This window comes from Acomys russatus, chromosome 20 (genome assembly GCF_903995435.1).
Source record: "Acomys russatus chromosome 20, mAcoRus1.1, whole genome shotgun sequence".
In the NCBI taxonomy this organism is placed as follows: domain Eukaryota; kingdom Metazoa; phylum Chordata; class Mammalia; order Rodentia; family Muridae; genus Acomys; species Acomys russatus.
In genome coordinates this window covers 58,754,662-58,775,948 of record NC_067156.1, presented here as the reverse complement: position 1 = coordinate 58,775,948, position 21,287 = coordinate 58,754,662, and positions in this window count along the sequence as shown.

The window sequence follows — 21,287 nt, the reverse complement described above, 5'->3', positions numbered from 1 at the left end:
AATAAAGTAGGTTCTCACTGAGGGTATATAACCTGCCCAGCCATTGTTTCTTGCTTAGGTTTACATACCAGGAGTGAATTGTAATCCACGGAGCAGAAATTAACTGGATACCCACCATGACATTCTTGCCCATATTGCATTCAGTGGCAGGTTGCTTTCCTAGCTCACAAGGTTCATAGCTCAGTAAGGTTGATAATGATTTCTCCCTTAGCAGCCTTCATCATACCATCTGTTAAATAAAAGTTAGCTAGTATTGAGGAAACTTCTAGGTCATTACCAACTTAATTTGTTCTTGTCCTGTGACCCAAGTGTATGGCTGTTTCAGCAGGAGGTCAGCAGTAGGGTTTTACCTTTGTTATCCTCTTTCCTGAGGCAGTTGTGTGGGGGGGGGCGGGGGTGCAGCGTGGGGAGCTGTTGGCTTCTAGTCCATGAAGGCAGGAGGAGGAGAAGGCAAGGCACAGAGCTCAGAAGGCTGTGACCATGATGCAGAATGACCACTCTAGGAACTACTTCAAGGAGCTGGTTCAAATTTACTAGAGGAGAGCAAAGGCTATATAGTCCTTGGGGAGTCAGGGGGCAGTTCTAGGATAGGTGTACATGATTGGTTGGAATTAGGCACTTTGGTGATGCTGGATTTGAATTTGGAAGCAAGTTCTTATCATATGAAGGGGAACTCGTTATCCTGTAGGTGCAGGGAGGGGAGAGCTAGCATGGAGCTGTGTCAAAGGCCATGTATCAAATGTGATTAGAGACCTCTATGCCTAAAGAAACTCTCTCTCTCTCTCTCTCTCTCTCTCTCTCTCTCTCTCTCTCTCTCTGTTGTTTACAATTTCTAAGGGTTAGTCCAATAGCATCTTGGTTAGCAGTGTGGTGACATGAAGGCAAGCATGGTGCTGGAGGAATAGCTAAGAGTTTCAGATCCTGATTAGCAGGACAGAGAGAGAGAGAGAGAGAGAGAGAGAGAGAGAGAGAGAGAGAGAGAGAGAGAGAGAGAGAGAGGAGAGAGAGAGAGAGAGAGACAGACAGAGAGAGAGAGACAGAGACAGAGAGAGACAGAGAGAGAGACAGAGAGACAGAGAGAGAGAGACAGAGAGACAGAGAAACAGAGAGACAGTCACAGAGAGTCACAGAGACACAGAGACACAGAGTCAGAGAAAGACACAGAGAGACACATACACAGATTTTCCCTGGCCTTGGCACTTGAAACATCAAATGCCACCCTCAGTGACATGTTTTCTCCAACAAGAACTCACCTATTTCAACAAAACAGAGCATCAACAGTGGACTAAGCATGCAACAATGTGATCCTATGGAAGACATTCTCATTGCAATAACCATAATAGCCAAGGTCAATATCAATAGCATATATTGTTCCATGGGACTATTGGATACTTCACCAAAACAACCCAAAATCTATTTCACTCCTGAGATAGATAGATGTGTGTGTGTGTGTGTGTGTGTGTGTGTGTGTGTGTACGCGTGCGCGCGCACGAGTGCGTGCGCCTGTATTATTTGGTCACCCATTGTTTTGCTGTGAGTCTCTGTATTAAACACCCTCTGCCATAGAAATAAGCTCCTCTGGCAAAGACAGAGCTGCACTACTCTATGATTAATAAAGGGGATTATATAGAAGGTGGTTTGATATTATGTCTATTTACCAAAAACAAACAAACAGACAAACAAAAACAAAACAAAAAAATCCACCATCCTCTAAGATGGATGACTTTTTCAAACATATTACATTTTAGATGTCTTCTCATATTCTCCTTTCTGCGCTACCCTCACGTCCTCCACTTCAACCTTCTGTTCCACAGTATTTTTCCATGTCCATATACCTGTGTTCTACTATCCTTTCTCCTTTAAAACTTTAGCTCTTGATGACTCTTTTCTAGTTTTCTGGCTTTACAGGTATCCTACAAATTGGCACAGTGGACACTTGTATCCACATAGGATGTCTTTCTAGGTCTGGGTTACCTCATCCAGCATCATAATTTCCATTTCTATCCATTTACTTGTGTATTTTCTAATAGCATTTTCTTTACATCTGAATAAAACTCCAGCCTTGGAGATGTACCAAATCATCAATATCAATTCATGAGAAGATGGATATGTAGGCTCTTAATGTTTTCTAGCTATTAGGAATAAAGCAACATATGTACATGAACAAGTGTCTCTGTAGTAGGTTGTATATTCTTTGAGGTGTCTGTCCTCTGTTGCATAGCTGGGCAAGATGGTATTTCTATTTCTAGCTTTATGAGGCACACCTACAGTGATTTCCATAATTGTTGCACTAGTTTGCATTTGCACCAATAGTAAATAAGAGTTCTGCTTTTACCGTATCCTCACCAGAATTTGTGATTTGTTTTCTTGATTTTAAGCTATTTCAGCTTGGACATGATAAAACTTAAGGTAGTTTTAATGTACATTTTCCTGATGATGAACATTTTAAGAATTCTGGTAAGTTGTATAGCTTATTTTTGTTGTTTGTTTTCTTAATGTTTAGTTTTTCAGACACCCATTCTTTTCAACCGTGACCAGTTGTGAGTCTTTGTGTTAACCACCCCCTGGCACAGAAATGAGCTCTGCTGGCCAGGACTGAGAGCTGCATTACTCACTGGTTAATAAGGATGAGTATATAGAAGGTGGTTTGGTGTTATTTCCATTTACAAAGGAAAAGAAAAGAAAAGAAAAGAAAAAGAAAAGAAAGTTTTCCTTAGTGGCTACCTCCTACCTGCACATTGAAGGGTATTTGGCCCAGCTAATATTACCAAGACATGAGTTATATCCTGAAAGCACTTGATCAGTTGTTAAATTTTGATAGTATAGACTCTTGATCAAAGAAACAATGTGTTTACCTGAATTAATTGTTAGAATAAACACTGCTACAATAATACAAGAAAAAATATGTAGCAACTTATGGGTTAGAATGCTGTGACAATATTAATATTTTGTGATGTCTAAAGGAGACATTTGTCTCAAAATTACAGAAAAAGAAATTGCTATACAAAAAACATCAGTACTACCAAAGATAACACGGTAAGTGCAAATACACAGAGCTAGTTCTCTTCAGTCTTGTGAGCACAGTTATTCATTTTTTCTCCCCCAATTGCATATTTATTAGATATTATATTTTTTTGACACCTTACAATATACTGGATAGACTGTATCTAGATAAGCCCAGGAATATGGCTTTTGTTCACAGAAGAAAGCACCAGTGTTACATCAGCAATAGTTTGGGGATACTTAAAATTGGAGAGGGGAGAGAACACTATTTATAAACAGGAAAAAGTACTGAGGAAGTTATTTTAGGAAAACAATAATGAAAAGTTAAGGAATATATCCTATACCCAATTTGAGTACAGCTTCTTAAGGTTCAGTTCAAGTTAAAGGTCTAGACTATCTGGGGAGGAAAGTTGAGCTAGAGCCATTGTGGTGACTAGAAGCCCTCTCAGATAACTAGCAATCTTCAGGTGCTGTTAAAATCTCTGCTAAAGCTTACCTTGGAAATACTCAGACATGTCATCAATTGGGATATTCTTTATTTCTTTTTACCACAAAGCTGAGATGCAAGAGAAGTTTCTTTCCAAGTTTCTTAGGAAGTATTTTATGATCCTACTTTCCCAAAGTCACATAGCAATAATTTCAGAGCCAAAATCCAAGTCAGTGAATGAGACCAATGATAAGCTGTTGGATATTTTCTACATTATCTGAGAACCATAGCCAGAGACCTGAACAAAAATTGTATTGTCATTTAGTGCAATTTTCCACACCTTTATTATATATTATACTTTAAGACCTCATTGTACAATTTAAATTTTTAGAATATTAAATTAAAAATCCTACCCTTGTTTTTTGCTTAGGCAAGAAGCTAATAACAATACCGAGAAAAATGCCAGCATTGTAAAGGCAAATTAAGTCATATATCACCTAAAGGGAATTCTCTTCCTTTTTTCTTTTTGTCTTCAACAAAGCTCTGTGAAAATCTATTTCTGTAGTTTTCTTTCCATTTGTGTCTATAACCATTTCTTAGTCCATTTATCCATTATGCTTTCTACATTACATTATCTGTTACATGAAATGCAACATCCTAATGACGAGAGGGCTGATCAGGATCTTCAGACAATGCACAATCATGATGCAGGGTCAGACTCCTCTATTTTTAACACTCTACAAAGACATGCTTTTCTTCTCACGAGTGAACATCATGATCCACTAAGTGGAGCATGAGGACAGAAGAAAGTCAATGCCTTATCAGATACCAGTGTCCAAACTGGACACAGTCCAGAATCTCATCACAGAGAATGCTGCTTTCCATTAAAAATTTCATATCTACCAAAATCACCATGATTAGCTATTTTTTTCCTTTTTTTTTTTTTTTTTTTTTTTTTGGAGACGTCATAGAATTGGTGATTGAAATTACAGAAAAAGTCTCATTGTTTCAAGTATAAAGGTTAAGTCCTAGTTGTTTGCCTGGAGGGTTTAGAAGAGCATCAGTGATATGTCATATTGTTGGCCAAAGTAGCATCCTCTTTCATAATGGGAGTGATGAGAGAGTAAAAATCTTTTCAACCAGTCATGTGGAATTAACCAACCCTCATGGTCAATTGAGTAATGCATGTTGCACATAGGCTGGGAGTGGTAACTTGTACTTGTAATTTCAGAATGCAGTTGATAAAGGCAGGAAGATCAGGAATCCAAGTCCATCCTTAACTAAACGGTGAGTTTAAGGCCACTGTGGGCTACATAAGACCCTGTGCCCAAAACTAACGATGAGATAAAGAAGGAACAAAACCAAGAAAGATTTAAAGATAAAAAAAAAAAAAAGAAAAGAAAAGAAAGGAAGGAGCCTACTTATGTTGGGAGAATTCTGGGAACAGAGTGCTGCAATAGAGAAAAGAAATGAGATAAGAAATGGGTGGAGGCACTCGGGTTCTTTTCAGAATGTGCTAAAGTACAATTTGAAGTGGTTGTTAGCAGCCAGTACTAAAGGGCAGATTAGTGGAAAGTGACCATCTAACAGTATCAAGATCTGAAAGAAAAACAATCACCCAGAATGATGACCACAGGGAAGAGTCCAAGCTGGTGGCTAGGTGTGTCGGTTGAACAGGCAGGCCAATGTTAGGTTGTCAGTCATGTGCCAGATGATCTCTAAGGACTGATTGTGTGACCTTTCATCTATTGTTCTGTGTAAATATTGGCCTTGTATGTATGTGACTTTCTCTTTGTCTGTCCCATATGTTATGTGGAATCTAAGTTAGTCTTTAGAGAAACTGGAATTTCTGTCTCACATCTAAATAATCATGAGTTCTAGTTAATAAAAAAAGTATTTATCAAGTGTTCATTATACTTAGCTACTGTTATATACAGGACCCTAATACAATTAAGGAAAAAGCTTTGACCAAACTTTATTTTTGATAAATAACTTTAAAATATTTGATAAAGCAAAATACAGACAAGTATGAAGTCTTAATAAGATATTGAATTACTACACTTGAAGTATAAGACAGACACACTAGAATTTTTTTCAAAGAGAGAGATTGGACATCTTTCAGGTTATACTAAAGGTATCCTTTGACTTGCACTTGATGACTTGAGAAAAGGAAAAGTCAAGGCTCACAGGGAGTCATAGTGAGAGAGACTAGATTTGCCACAGTAACTTGAAGTGCTTACATTTCTAGGCTCTGAAATCCTTTCACCTCTGGTGCCTGCCTCTCACACTGCAGCCCCAGGGAAGGAAATCTGTTAGAAATCCAGCACTGGAAATGAAAGTAGCAGCTCTGCCACACAAGTTCTGTCACCTAGCCTCAGATATAGTCATCCAATTAGGGACTGGAATTGCTCATACTCTGGCATACATGTTATTTATAGGACTGGTATTATTTGGTATAAACAGGGAACAGAGAACACAATTGAATATTTAGAAACTGGCATATTTTTCTTAGACTTGCTATTAAATGAGTCTTTTAATTAGTGTTAGGTATGCATCATCATTTCCATGTAGGGAAAATGTGGAACAGATTCTTTTAGAATGTAACTGGGGAAATCTTTAAGTCAGGTGCTCCAGCTAGAGACTAGTTCTTTGAAAATGAACCAAAGAGAATGCAAAATTCTCTTTCTTCCTAAGCCACAGAAAATATGTTAGGTATGTGGGTGCCAGGTAGGAGAGGACCAGGATGTATAGTGACCTACTTCAGGCTTTGTACTTTAAAATACAATTATGCTGTGCCATGCACTAAAAATACAGGATTGTATACAGATTACTCCAAAATTAAGAAAGAGCTTGGCATTAGTTACTCATATATTCCTTAGAAAATAAGTTATTCTGTCAGAACTAGAAGGAGACATGGAGAAAGTTGTCAAAGGTGAATTCTGTAGGCAAGAAAGTGTGGTGACTTTCATCAATGGAACAGACGTCGAAAGACACCAATATCATATTTAAATTTAGCTGTCTCTCCTTGTCACTCCTTCGCAAGACAAAGCTGCATGAATTTTCTTTTTCTATGGGAGATTGTTCTAGAAGGTCAAAGTATATACAGTGAGTTAAGTCACTGCTTTTTTTTGTCTCTGCAGCATATGAATTGAGGTATTGAAAAGATGGTTAGTTAAATCATTCACCACTAGTCTTTGGGAGGTGCCCAAAAGCTTACAGTTTTAGTGAGTAGGGAACACAGAAGAAAGTGACATTGACCAGCAGAGAGGGAACCATGACACAGAGTTAAGGAAAGAGAATACTCAGAGGTAGTCAATAACAGAGACTGGTGAGAGAAAGGTGCTGAGTGGCCTTGACTCATACTCTTAAGTTTCCAGTTTCCACAAAGCTTGGTTGTGCTTAAATTTGGAGCAACACCCTGAGATCATCTCAGCAGATATAAGCCATGGATTTTTCCTGTTCATCTAAGAGAAATTTTGCAACAAACAGAGCATAACAAGCGAAAAACAGAGTTAGGTCTTCAAACTCAATCAAGATCTCTTACTTTTATTCTTTGGATTTTGTTGTCCAACTACACCGCTTGAAGATTAATTTACTTTTACCCAAAATAATGCTTGGTTGTTTCCTAGCACTTTAGTAAATGCAATTTTCTGCCAGAACTAAAAAGCTAAAAATCAATAGGGTGATAAATCTCATGGATGGTGGGGGGAGGGGATGTATTGTTAAGTAAAGGATAGTGATAAAATTCAATGTCAGCACTTTCAAATCGTCTGATGAACAGGACTATGGTAGTTGATTCTTCTGGTTTCTAATGATTTCTTCTTTTATGATCACAGTCATTATTTTTTATATACTTCTCAGAAAAAACCAAACCAGCAGACTAAAAAGCAGTATATGAGATTATCTCCAAATGGCTTTTATGATTAGATACTCAATTTTTACCAATAGACTCGTTTGCGTGTACATGGTTTTACATTCCTAGGTTGGGCACTTCCTTTTAGCTTTGAAAGCTTCCTTCAATGTCTCTTATCAAACATATAAAGCAAGCAAAGAAGCAAACGAAAACCCCTGGGTCCATCTTTATTTCCCTTTAGTTTGTAAGACTCTTTTGATGGGTATAAGAACTTTGAGCAAGAGACCGCACAAGTCAATGACTCCACCATTTAGCACATCCCACTGTCTCTGGCCTCCCTTGTTTCTGAAGGAAATCAGTTATTAATCATGTTTAGGTCATGAAGAACTGTTTTTCTTGCTGTTTTCAAGACTTTCTCCTTATCTTTCAGCATTTTAACTAGTATGTGGTACAGAGTAGATCTAGGATCCATGTATTTTATGTATAGGGAGGTTGTTAAGCCTTTGGGACATAAATTAAAGTTTTCACTACAAGCTTAGATACTATTACTTTTAATTTTTCTTTTTTGTGTGTGCCCTATCATCTCTTTATATGTTCCCAGAATTCAAACATTTTTCTGGAGCTCTTTTCTCATATTTTCATTGTTGTCCTTCAGATTGCTTGTTCTCTAACAAGCTACCTCAACCTGTCCATTTCCTCCAGCTTCTAGAACAAATATATTACTGGCCCATTTAAGTAATTATTTTTACACAGTTGTGCTTTTCAAATACAGGATTATTATTTCTTTCAGTAAGTTTCAGTTAAGTGATTATTTTCTGTTGGGTGAAGAATTTTCACAACATGTTTATTTACCTCTTTAAATGAAGTTCTCTTTAGTTAATTGGACATATTATTATATATGCCTCAAGTCTACCAACATGCTGTCATTTTTCCCCTGTGTCAAGGTAACATTTTCCTATTTCTCTTCAAATTTTACTTGTTGTTGGAAACTAGACATTTTATGTAATATATAATAACTTATCTGTCCTATTTGCAGATTGTTTGCCTAATTGCTTAATTGACTGACTCAGATAACTTGGTGGATAATTGCTCCAAATAGATAGTGACAGTGAGTTACTTGGGATGGATTCTTGAGAAATAGTCTTGCTTTCTTATGTGTTCCTTTTTTTTCCCCTCAGTGTTCTAAGCTACTATGACCTAAACAGCTCTGCTCAGCATGATTTTCCCTACCAGTTTGAAACTATGAGCAAAAATTAATTTTTTCTTTACCCATGAGACATTGTCATAGTGACAAGAGAAGTCACTAATACAGTTGTCCTATTACCTTGTCTCTTATTTTTATCTTTAACCATCAAGGAATGTTGATATGACCTAAATGTCTTCTCCACTTATTTCTGACTATTACTTCATCATTTTCTTCAATGACCCAGGAGTATAAACTGCTCCACACTCTTCTGCAACTTATTTCTAACATCAATTTAGGAGTGATTTTTTTTCAAGTCAGTTTTTAAGTTTATTTTATTTCAATGTCTCTTCTTATCTATCTTCTCCTTCCTCAAATTTTATCTGATAAAATCTGTAATCTGTATTTCCTCATGAATTCATTAACTATTGAATTGTGTATATGAAAAGTAAATGTGTTTTTAAGAATGGCTTGGTATTCTGTACATGTTTCTTCAAACTGTGGTTTGGGAGGACAAGATATTCAAACCTCTTTTCTTGTTCTGTCTGGCATTCCCAGATGCGACTCATTGCCTGTTATCTAACTTCTTAGAAAGGAAGGCCGGGTAAGGGCTTAATTCTTGGAATGCCCTAAAGGAGTGTTCTAGTCTCTTTGATTTGTTTCTACTGGATGACTCTTCTACTGGATGAATCTTCTACGGGTGAGTGAGTATGCTGGGATGTGACGGAAGAGAGGCTCAGAAAGCTTTATCTTCTAAACCTGTGATAAAGTTTGTATAGGTCAGATGGAAGAAGGGACCGAAGCTGCTCAGCTATACTCATCTATTCTCATCAAAAACTTAACTTGTGAGACCTAAGGATAGTTGGGAGCACTGGGGAGAGAGTAAGACTCTATAGGTCTTACTTTCCCTGCAAAAGAACTCTGCATATCTGTCTCTTGGAGACCCGTGATGCTATGGAGCCTTATCTTCATGGTCATGTCCATCCAGAGACAGCCTCTGTCCTGACGAGTCTACAGGGAGAGCAAGTGTGGTTTAGCATATGTACTAGACAGACCCCAGTTGCCACTAGCAAGATTTAACAGAAATGAGTCATTATGGAGATATAGGTGTCATGACTGTTTTGGGAAACTTTCAAAAGCTTTAAGAGCTTGCTGTAAAGAATCCTGGGCACAGGGTTTCCATTGTTTGACTATGGAGGTGGATCATAGGCCTCCTTATATCACCACCTCAAAGTGGAAATCCAACAAGTGCATCTTTGATATGTCAGATTTGACACAATTTTTATAATTTCTATTAAGACTATATTTAGCTTGCATTGTAAGATGCAGATTTTTTTAAATTCAGAAACCTAAGGTAAAGCTTATATTCTTCTAAAATTGGATGGATGTACTGCTCAGTAGTTTTTTTATGAAAATAGAATCTGTTTTTAATAAAATGGAAAAATTATTATCTCTTGGCTTTAAGCACACTGTTCTATAATATGCTATATCAGTATTTTCTTTTTTATTATTAAATATTTTTTATTTTTTACATACACATTTATATTATTACACATATATACAATAAACTACCTACAGCACAAAGAATTACAAAACAATCAGGAACTATATAAATGTTACATTCAAAGTGTCAAGTCCTCAATAGTTTCTGCCTCACAAATATGTCTGTCAGATATATTGGGGGCCAGAGTGCTCAGTAGATTTTGTTATTGTTATTGGTTTGTTTGTTTGTTTTGAGGATATGTTTAATAACTGCAAAAGAATCACGTATAACTGCAATTCCAATTATCTGCGTGTAAGCACATGCTTTCAATAAGCTTGGAAGGACTTGAAGAGTCTGTTTTCTTAAATGTTCCTGCTCTTCCTTTGCAAGCTAATTCTTGTATCTGTACTCTGACGCTCTCAATCATGCTCCTGTCTAAAACAGAATGCTAATTGGTTTCTCCGCTCTGTCTAGACTAAGAATTCTTAAGGTCTCCATAGTATCCATGCCAATCTTTGAACTCTGTTGTAGTCACCAGCATCGCTTACTTGAAAGAAAATGAATTCAGAATTGGAGCATATCAAAAATGATGCAAGATTTATGCTGCCAAGAAGTTAACAGTTTGGTATGCTATGGTTTACAGATGCTGCCAAATGACACAAGATTCTAAAGTGAGTGATAAAGTGGTTCAAACCAATAGCCACATCAATTAGTATCTTTCCCATTTGCTTCCCATTTCTCTTATTTAGTTTCTTGAGCCCCAGGTCTGATACCAACACAAGGACCAGGCGACTCTTACACAGACTGTAAGTTTCATTTAGGAAAAGAATCTTACATTTCTGGAACCCAGAATCATATATTTTGTAATATATTCTCACTGGAAATTTATACTCTAATGAGATATTGTATTTATAGCCCTAGGCACTACTTAAGTCTGTCTATTGTGAAAGAAAGTCTATCCTAATCTTCCAAGGGATTTGACATTCACAGTCATTCTCTTTTAAAAATATAATTGCAACATTTCTCCCTTCTGTTTCCTCCCTGCAACCCCTCCCGTAGACCGATCCCTGATCTCTTTCAAATTTGTGACCTCCTTTTTCATTGATAGTTACTGCATGCATACATGTGTGCACAGCCATTCTTAAAAGGACAGTCCAGAACAAAGCTGCTAGAGAGTGCTTGTATGTGCAGGGTGTGCACAAACGAGGGTGACCAGTGGAAAATTACTCACCATTGAGGACATCATATTAGTTCAAGGGCTCTGCAGTTAAAAAAAAAAAAAAAAAAAAAAAAAAAAAGCAATATCCAGAAATGGAAACTGTATTAGAGGTGGAATATTTTCATATAAATGAAGCTTACACTTGCTAATGCCAAAAGTTAAAGGGATAAATGCTAGTGATGAAAAGATGCCCAAGGTATGTAACAAATTCTTATGTCATCATAAACAGAGGAATGAAACATTATACATCTGCGTGAGACTGCAGTTGCAGAATGATAGTCATAATCTGTTGGTAAAATCACTGTCATTTTGGAAAATCTTGTGTTGAACTCCCCAGCACAAACCACACCACCAGCCAATAGGAACTGCTCAGCATCTACTCAGTTGGCACTTGAAATCTCTGTCATGTGCTATTGAAAACAAAGTTATTTAGAAATCCAGTGCACTATACCATTTCTAATGTTAAAAGCATTCTGGGCTTACCAGAGAGTGCAGAAATTGTCTTAAAATATGTTAGCATTCATTTTAATTAATGAAAACCCATCATTGTTCTACTGCTAAACAAAATCCACTAATTCTACCGAAGAAAATATTTATTTATTTACTTATTTATTTTCTTTTTTAAAAAAAATTTTTATTATTAATTTATTCTTGTTACATCTCAATGGTTATCCCATCCCTTGTGTCCTCCCATTCTTCCCTCCCTCCCTTTTTCCCCTTATTCCCCTCCCCTATGACTATTCCTGAGGGGGATTACCTCCCCCTGTATATGCTCATAGGGTATCAAGTCTCTTCTCGATAACCTGCTGTCCTTCCTCTGAGTGCCACCAGGTCTCCCCCTCCAGGGGACATGGCCAAATGTAAAGCACCAGAGTATGTGAGAAAGTCATATCCCACTCTCCACTCAACTGTGGAGAATGTTCTGACCATTGGCTAGATCTGGGTAGGGGTTTAAAGTTTACCACCTGTATTGTCCTTGGCTGGTGCCTTAGTTTGAGCAGTCCTGCTCAAACTTATTTATTTTCTTATTTATTTAGGTTTTGGTTTTTCAAGACAGGGTCTCACCATGTAGCTTTGACTGACCTTGAACTCACTCTGTAGACCAGGCTGGCCTCGAACTCACGAAGATCATCCTGCTTCTTCCTCCCAACTGGTGGGAGTAAAGGCATGCACCACCACAACCCAGCTAAGAGAACAATCTTTCTAAAGCTCAGCGTTCTAAGGAAGTTTCTAGTGTGGCTCAGAATGATTTAAAATGCTCAGTGGTTAGGTCGTTATGTATCAAATGCTAAAAAGTATATTTTTAATTAGGACACCTCTAAGAGTGCAGAGCAATGGTCAACCTTGCTGTGCTCACAAGGTGTGAAGTATAAACATTATAGCGAGGGCATTACCTTTGTTTCTGTGGTTGGGACATGTCCTTTACAGGCTGAGCCATTGCTCCAGCCCAAAGCACAAATCCCATTTTGCAGCTGAGGCAACAAAAGCACAGAGAGGGTAGAAAATTTGCTCGGGGTCACAAAGGCAGGAAATACCAGACCTAGCTGAAAGTCAGCATTCACTTTTAGTCTGTGCCGGGTTTTGCTGTGTCTTTAAAATTTTCCCATTCTCTGCCTGAATCAAATAGTCAATTTTCATTATTTACTTCTTTTATAAGTCTCCTTTTCCTGTTTCTACTAGTTAGCAAATTCAAAGTTGTTGTGAGCTGAAAAAATCCACATACAGCACTTCTTTGAACTGTATTGCTTTAAAAGGCCCTCAATGGGACTGAATAGAAGAATAGCGCCTGGATTTGGGTCTGGGTGATTGTGAAAGCTGCCTCCAGGATTCTTCAGGGCAGTAGAAAGCTGTTTTCCCCATAAGTGGTTTGTGACTGTGTTTAATTTTAAGGTTAACAAAGGGGGGAAGAGGAGCAGGTGATGGCTGGGTTGTACTTGATGACTCCAGCTCCATTCGGGAGCACGTTTCTGTGGTGACCGGCTGGCATTGTGTTAGGATGATTATTAATTCTATCAGCAGGGCCTGAGCCAGATTAATCTCCATATGGCAGCGGCACATGAGATCGGAGAGCAAGCATCGATGGACACAGGTCCCAACCTTATCTACACGCTGGCACGGAGCGTGTCAGTTTCTAATTCTTCTTTGGGGATATATCATTTGATTCATGTGTGAAAGATCAGGGAGGAAAGAGTATAAATCCCACTTTTGTTCAGCCTTCTGGGCAGTTGGAGCCTGCTAATTTCTGTAATATTCGTGATGTACAACAGAGTGGCAACCTCTCAGATTTACAGTGTCTCTTTCGGGTCAATATTAAGCAGGCAACCATTTATTAACATTTGAAAGACAGAGACCCGCGCTCTGGTTAGCACTCACCACGTTTAGAGAAATGTGATGACTGAGAAGCCCTGTTGAATCTTCTTCCCCAAGCTGTTGATTTATGGCTGTGGGTGAGCATGGATCATAGTCAACTGTACATCTGCATCGCATATTCTCTCTGCTCAAATGCTCTCTTCGTCTTGCATGTTTTTCCCTACCACATGACAATAAAACAGGACCCTTCTGCATCCATGCTCCCTTTGCACAGTGCTTTCTTTGAATCACCTTTATGTGCCTTCACGGAGTCTGTGAGGACCCTGCCCCACGTATTGGCATAAGAGCAAGCTTAGCTTTCTGACCTCTCTTAGAACATAAGACTTGTGAGAGCAATGAGTTTTGTCTTGTTTCTGCCTACATCCACAGATTATAAAACCATTCTTGGCACACAGTAGGGCATCCAGTAAATATTTGAGAAAAGAAAATGAATTGAGTTGTTTACAAAAATCACTTTTTTTTCTCTCCAGTAGCAGTGGGATAAATATACATAAGATTGTTCAACATTCGACATAAAAGACTTTAATTTGCACAGTGCAGTTGTCAGAGAATATTTCCTTTAGCTGCCATTAGCCCCTGTCCTGGAATGACTCCATGCTATTGAATTGCAAATATTTCTGCTTTTACTTGGAAGAAGCAGAAGAATTGTGTGGTAGCAACTAAATGATTCCATTTTTTTCTAACATGCAATTTGCTATCTATAGAATAACTAGATTATCCTTAATGGCAAGACACAAATAATAAGCATTTTGATTAAGACAAGTTGGAGGAAGGCCAAAAGCTAATAAAAGTAAGAAGGAGAAAAACTAATGTGGCCTCCTCAAATTAACTAAATTGACTACATAATGAGAAAAAAGTTTAAATTAGTTATCCAGTGGCCCAAAAATGAAGCATTAGTAATGCTTATTACTGGAAATTTGTAGAATCCAAAATTAATTATTCTATTACTTTTTTTTTTCTTTAAAGCTTAATTTAACCAGTTGCCATAATAACATAGCGAGCCTTTCAGAGAAGGTTACTATGAAAAAGACATGTAAGGTATTTTTTCCAATAACTCTTAGATATTGCTAAATGTTACGAGATGCACACATTCTATAGTATACTCTATTCCAGAGCCACTGGGTTTATGAAACAATTATTTATAAATACCTAGAAAGAAAGGCAAGGTTTTCACGTTGCCCACATTTTCAGCTAAGTTCCAGTATCTAGGCCAAATTTCTCAGAATGTTGCACACTCCCGTGTTTCCCATTTATGGAATGGTGAGGCACGATATGAGGTAATAGACTGTTCAACAGCTTGTAGAAAAGGGTCTAAAGCGTGGTCTGCTCATACTCCTGTCAGCCATTGGGAAATGCTATTTTTTTTTTTAATGGGCTCCCTGGTTGGCCATGCTTACCTAAACATATGATTTTGTTCCAGGTTAAAAGACTCCTTTTTTTTTTTTCTCCTTCTCAGTCTTGATTGGTTTCCTGATCTCCAACATGCCTGCCTATGTCCTGAAGGTCAAACTCATTTGGTGTCTTTTAGGAAGCTCTGCCTAGAATTCGTCTCTTTAGTTGCTATTCACTGTCATACACAGCTATAGTAATGATAAGGACGAGATAGCCGAGTTCAACTGCTTCCTAACCTTTGGACTGCCAAAACGGCTGTTTAATTGCATTATTTTATTTGCTCTTCCCAATACCTCATCAGGAAAACAAAATCATTATTTAATTTAAGGATAGAAGATTTTTGTAAATGCCCAAGGCCATAACCTGGTTAAAGAAAAGAATTGCAGTCAAGCCTGTATCCTTACATTATAGAACTTAATTCCACACTATCTAACTCTCATTGTTTCCACATGTGGTTATTGTGGCATGTAACACTGCATTGAAAGGTCTTTGAATACAGGAGACTATTTATTTGCTATTCAACTTAATAGTTTGGATGCTCAGACAGTATAGTGTACATTAAATGGACCACAGTGAGCAGCTTAGATGATTTATTGACACTGTGGCCAAAGACAATTTCTCCTTCAGAGTCTCAGAGGAAAGGTAACTACTACGTCTTGTTTTTCCTTTATCTTCTTTTCCTCTTGAGACACTTTATTCACATACCAGGAGTTACGAAAGAGGATATAGAGCTAATTGTTGGATTTTGTGTTTGTGTGTTTTGTGGTAGATAAGTATACAAAATATATTTGATCCTGAAAGTGTAAAATATGACGTGAAGCCCCATGGATTTTCTGTTCTGAATGCCTGGTTAATTTTGGAGTTTGATGTTTTTATTTACTAAAGCTTTAATTTTAAGTAAAGTTTATAATATTAAAAAATAAAAACCCTAACAGATGAGTGTTTTATTTACCCAAAAATCAACATGAGGAGTGCATTTGCTCAATGACACTGTGGTAATGACTGTTCCTTTAATTGTCATGAAAATGCTTAATAAGGATTCCTATTTTTATGAGCATGATCAATGACAGACCATCAGTTGCTCTTCATTCCTTCATAGGTTATCTGACTTTAATCTACAGACGAGGAGTTACAGCTTCTCCTCTCCCTTTTGTAGACAAGGAAACTGAAGCTACTTACTCAAAGTATGTACCGTGTTCTCCAATTAGTTTCTGGCTTACCATAATGAAAGATTGGATAGTAACTTACCAGATGGCGGAGCAGATAGAAAAAAAAAAAAAAAAAAAAAAAAAACAGACCTGGAGCCATGGTAGAGTTCTTAGAATTGGAGAAAAGATGGAAGATGTGCTCAAGAAGAAATGCCCTGTGTAGGAATGTTGTAAAACTAAAGTTTGATAACTGTGATATGATTTTTTTATTATGATGTGTTGTTGCATAACAAATGCTATGCTACATTATTCTAGATTATGCTATATTATAAGAGAAGTGGAGAATGGATTTACAAAAACAAAATGATTGAGAAGTCACTACAGAGAATATACTAGTGGGTCAATAACTAAATTAAAAGAACTGCTCAACAGAGAGAGAAAGATAAGAGGCGGGCTTTGAGGCAGAAGCACTTAATAGGATGGATAGAAAATGCTTTTCAGAGGAAGATGTAACCGAGTGAGAAATTTAGGTGGAGGAGAGATAAGCATGTTTTTGTCTTGATCCCAAGTATGGGATTGGGAACAGACTAGTGAGAGAGCAGGATGTTTATTCCCTTAGAAGTCGAACCACTTTGTGGGGGAGGTTGGAGGTTGCCAGCTGAAAACATCTTAGTAGAGACTCTGAGAGGATACACACACACACACACACACACACACACACACACACACACACACACACACATACACATATGTATATATATAAACCGAAAACAAAGGGCTGGAGAGAGAGGACTTGGAATTGTTCTGGCTGTTCATCAATACTTCAAGAGATGCTCCTAGAGAGAACTGCTCCAGGGAAAGCTTCATGGTTTTGGACTACAGCTGAGGCTTCAGGTTCTGATTGCTCCAGGTTTGAGCAGCAACTTTGGTGGGATTGCTGGTTTGCTGAGGTCCTGCTGACTATGCCAGGAGAATAGTTTCTTAGAAATAATATCCTCAAGGTTTTATTATTGTGCTCTTTAATCTCCTTTTTCTATTGTTTGGGTTAGTTGGGTTGTCAGGGAGGTAGGGTCATTTAATAAGTTCATAGTAAAATATAGTTGTTAAGAAAGTTGAGCCTACATTTAGGGTTGTACATATATATTTTTTAATTTTTTATTATTAATTTATTCTTGTTACATCTCAATGGTTATCCCATCCCTTGTGTCCTCCCATTCTTCCTTCCCTCCCCTTTTCCCCTTATTCCCCTCCCCTATGACTGTTCTTGAGGGGGATTACCTCCCCCTGTATATGCTCATAGGGTATCAAGTCTCTTCTAGGTAACCTGCTGTCCTTCCTCTAAGTGCCACCAGGTCTCCCCCTCCAGGGGACATGGTCAAATATGAGGAACCAGAGTATGTGAGAAAGTCATATCCCACTCTCCACTCAACTGTGGAGAATGTTCTGACCGTTGGCTAGATCTGTGTAGGGGTTTAAAGTTTACCGCCTGTATTGTCCTTGGCTGGTGCCTTAGTTTGAGCGGGACCCCTGGGCCCAAATTTGTCTATCATAATGTTCTACTTGTAGGTTTCTAGGACCCTCTGGATCCTTCTACTTTGCCATTCTCCCATGTTTCTCTCATCTAGAGTCCCAATAGGATGTCCTCCCCTCTGTCCCAGTTTCCTGGTAAGTGAAGGCTTTCATGGGACATGCCCCTTGGGCTAGTATGCAGATATAAGTGAGTATATACCATTTAAGTCTTTCTGCTTCTGGGTTAACTCACTCATTATGATAATTTCTAGCTCAATCCATCTATCCACAAATTTCGGGAATTCCTTGTTTTTAATAGCTGAGTAGTATTCCATAGTGTATATGTGCCACAGTTTCTTTATCCATTCTTCTACAGAGGGACACTTAGGCTGGAAAAAGGATAGCATCTTCAACAAATGGTGCTGGTCTAACTGGAGGTCTATGTGTAAAAAAATGCAACTGGACCCATATTTGTCACCTTGCACAAAATTCAAATCCAAGTGGATTAAAGACCTCAACATAAAACCAGAGACACTAAGTCACTTAGAGAAAAAAGTGGGGAAGAGCCTGGAACATATTGGCACAGGAGACAACTTCCTGAACAGAACACCAACAGCCCAGGCCTTAATGTCAATAATTAATAAATGGCACCTCATGAGGCTGAGAAGCTTCTGTAAGGCTGGAGACACTGTCAAGAGAACAAAGCGACAGCCTACAGACTGGGAAAAGATCTTCACCAACCCTACATCTGACAAAGGTCTGATATCCAAAATATATAAAGAACTCAAGAAGCTAAAAAGTACATATATTTTTTTTTGAAAAGGAAGAGTGATGGGAAAAATATTGCAAATGGAACCAACAAAGAAGTGGTGAAGCACAGCTGTGCTTGACCATATATGATACTTGGCCGGGCGGAGGACCGTTTGGAATAGTCAGAAGAAAGTTCCATTGTCTGGAGATCTCTGCATCTGGAGAACAAGCCTACAAAAGTTGCACAATGCAACTGCGAAGGTCTTTGAGAGCAATCAGGAGTTAACAGAGGCATTTCATGAATATTGATATAATGTGGTTTGCAACTTGGGCATAAGCTCAAGGAAATTGGAAGCAGGCCAAACCATTTAGAGGTTGATTGAGGGATGTGTTGGAGCCTGATTACCTCAGTGTTCCCACATGTAATAATTAAATCAGCTAGGATCTCATGACTCAGAGATATGAGCTTTAATTTTTCATCTATACCTTTTCCTGGTAAGGGAAGGCTTTTTATGGAGGAGCAGTGTTAGTCAAGGAAGTTTTCCCTTTTTGAGGTGGTACTGAGTGCTTCATCTTCAAGAAAATACCTCTGTGCATCTTCCACCTCTCATGGTAGCCAGAATCTCCCATAGTGTCTGAGAGACACTTCATCTTATGGCATCATTTCTTGTGATTAAAGGAAGTAGGATGTAGGTTAGGTCATTCCCATTTTGAAGAAAGAATAATCTTGGTGTCACACAAGGGAATAGGTGAACAAAGTTTGGCAAAGCAATTTCTTTTTACAAAAATATGTGTTCTGGGAACTCCAAACCTGGCTAGCAACCTCTCTGGGACAGCTGATACCCTTCGTTTTTATTCTAATGCATGTGGTGTCTGGCCTCATGGTCTTTCCCAGCTGGCTAATTGTAAAATAATGAGTAGAAGAGAAATGAAGGGACGGGAAAAGGGAGTAACCCTCCATACCACCAAGTTCTCAGGAATGCAGGGAAAGTGTGTAAGCTTTTGTATAAGCAAAAGTTTTACCGGGCAGGAGAGATGAAAGATTTGCATATATTTCTATAAAATGGGGGAAATTTATATAATATTAGATCCTTTTGGGAGTGCTACCTCTGATAGTACAAAACAAAATAAGGCACTTCTAGAGCTGAACTTGTGACAAGGGGAAGGCAGGAGCAAAGAGCATGGAAGGGCATTCCATAGAGATTTGTACAGTGCCCAAATATGTGTGAGAATGATGGGTGTATGTTTTTTGTGTACACGTTGCTCAGGACTAATGATATGGTTGGAAAGAGGGTTGAAATAATTGTTTCAACAGGTTCTTACCTGCTCCTTATGTAAAAACAAAACAACAATTACTACCAAATCAAAGAGGTAGTGGTGGGAACTAACTGGTTCTGTTGTGTCTATGGCAGTAAGATGGTATGCACTAACACCTTCTGTGGTGTTGATGTCCTTCTTGGCACTCCGAGAGCTTTGTTTCTTGTCCTTTCAGGGATGACAATAACATTTGCTGTCATTTCTTATTGGATAAGGATAAAGTAGATCATTATGTTCCATGTCAATGTCCAACTTCTGATATCTAAGGATAGTGGAGACTTCATTGTCTCACAAAAGACAAGTTTTTAATAGGTGGTCTATATTCTACTTTGATTATGTTCCAGAATCCAGAATATTTCAAAAAATCTTGCTGTAGTACTTCACCTAATTATTTCCTTTGCTATTTACTATGCTACTGGCCATGTCTGGTGGTAAGGAGGGTTCTAAAAAAAAAAAAAAAAAAAACAAAAACAAAAACAAAAACTCACATTCAAATGAAATGGCTTTAAATCACATACTTCTTTCACTCACACATGCTTGTCAGATTGGACTCTAAAAAAAACACAGTCCTATTCTCAGCTCAGCAAAGGACCAACCTGGAAATATTTGATAAAGGCTACCCAATATTTTAATTTTCTTGCCAAGTCTGCAATATCTCACTGATGTCATTTCCCACATGGCCTCCTCAACTTTAAGACTGCTAGCATGCCCACAGAATTTCCAGGGATGGGGAGTATCACCACCCTATGTATCAGCATTTCATGTTTAAGACATTCCTTCTTTTAAATTTATTCTTATTTTATATTTATGAGTGTTTACTGGGATGTATATCTGTGTATCGCATGAATGGCAATGCCTATCGAGGTCAGCAGAAAGCATAGGATCCCTGGAACTACAGTTATGGATGGGTACGAGCTACCATGTAGATGCTAAAAATGGAACAGCAGCCAGTGCTCTTATGTAGTGAGCTAATTCTTTACAATTCAAAGTGGAGTTAAGGAAGGATATTTCCTAGAAGAATGGAATATTCACATAGCAACACAGAAATGAGGAGGAAAAGGGTTCGAGGAGGGAAAAAGGTAAAATAGACTTCTCATTTTGGTGTTCCTTTTATTGTCACTCCTACACTAAAATTTACCTTCATATCTCTGATAGAGATTAAATATCTTATTCTCCCTGAATCTCATTAACAACCCCTCGAACTAACTTTTCCTCTCACCGTGTATTCAGTCATTTAAATAAATATACATACAAAACTAAAAATAAACAGAAGAATTTATACATAAAGATATGATGGCATAAAAAGCAAAAGTATAAGACTATAGTATCATTGGTAAAATGAAAATAATATTAAAGCCATATTTCACAAATGATGGGAAAAACTTCCTTGGTAGTTCATCCAGATCATTATCTTCTCAAAAGATGCTTCAGTATTTATTTCCACAAACATTTTTATATATAATTTTAGTTTTATCTTGCTTGAATACAGACTCAAATGTCTGGAGAAAAATACGTGTTTTGTGCAAATGTTCATCCTTACCTGTGGTTATGATTTCAGAAACCAGTCATCTGAATTCCTTGATATCTTTAAAGACAGGGAAAGCAGAAAAATGCCTCAAAGAAGCTAGAACTA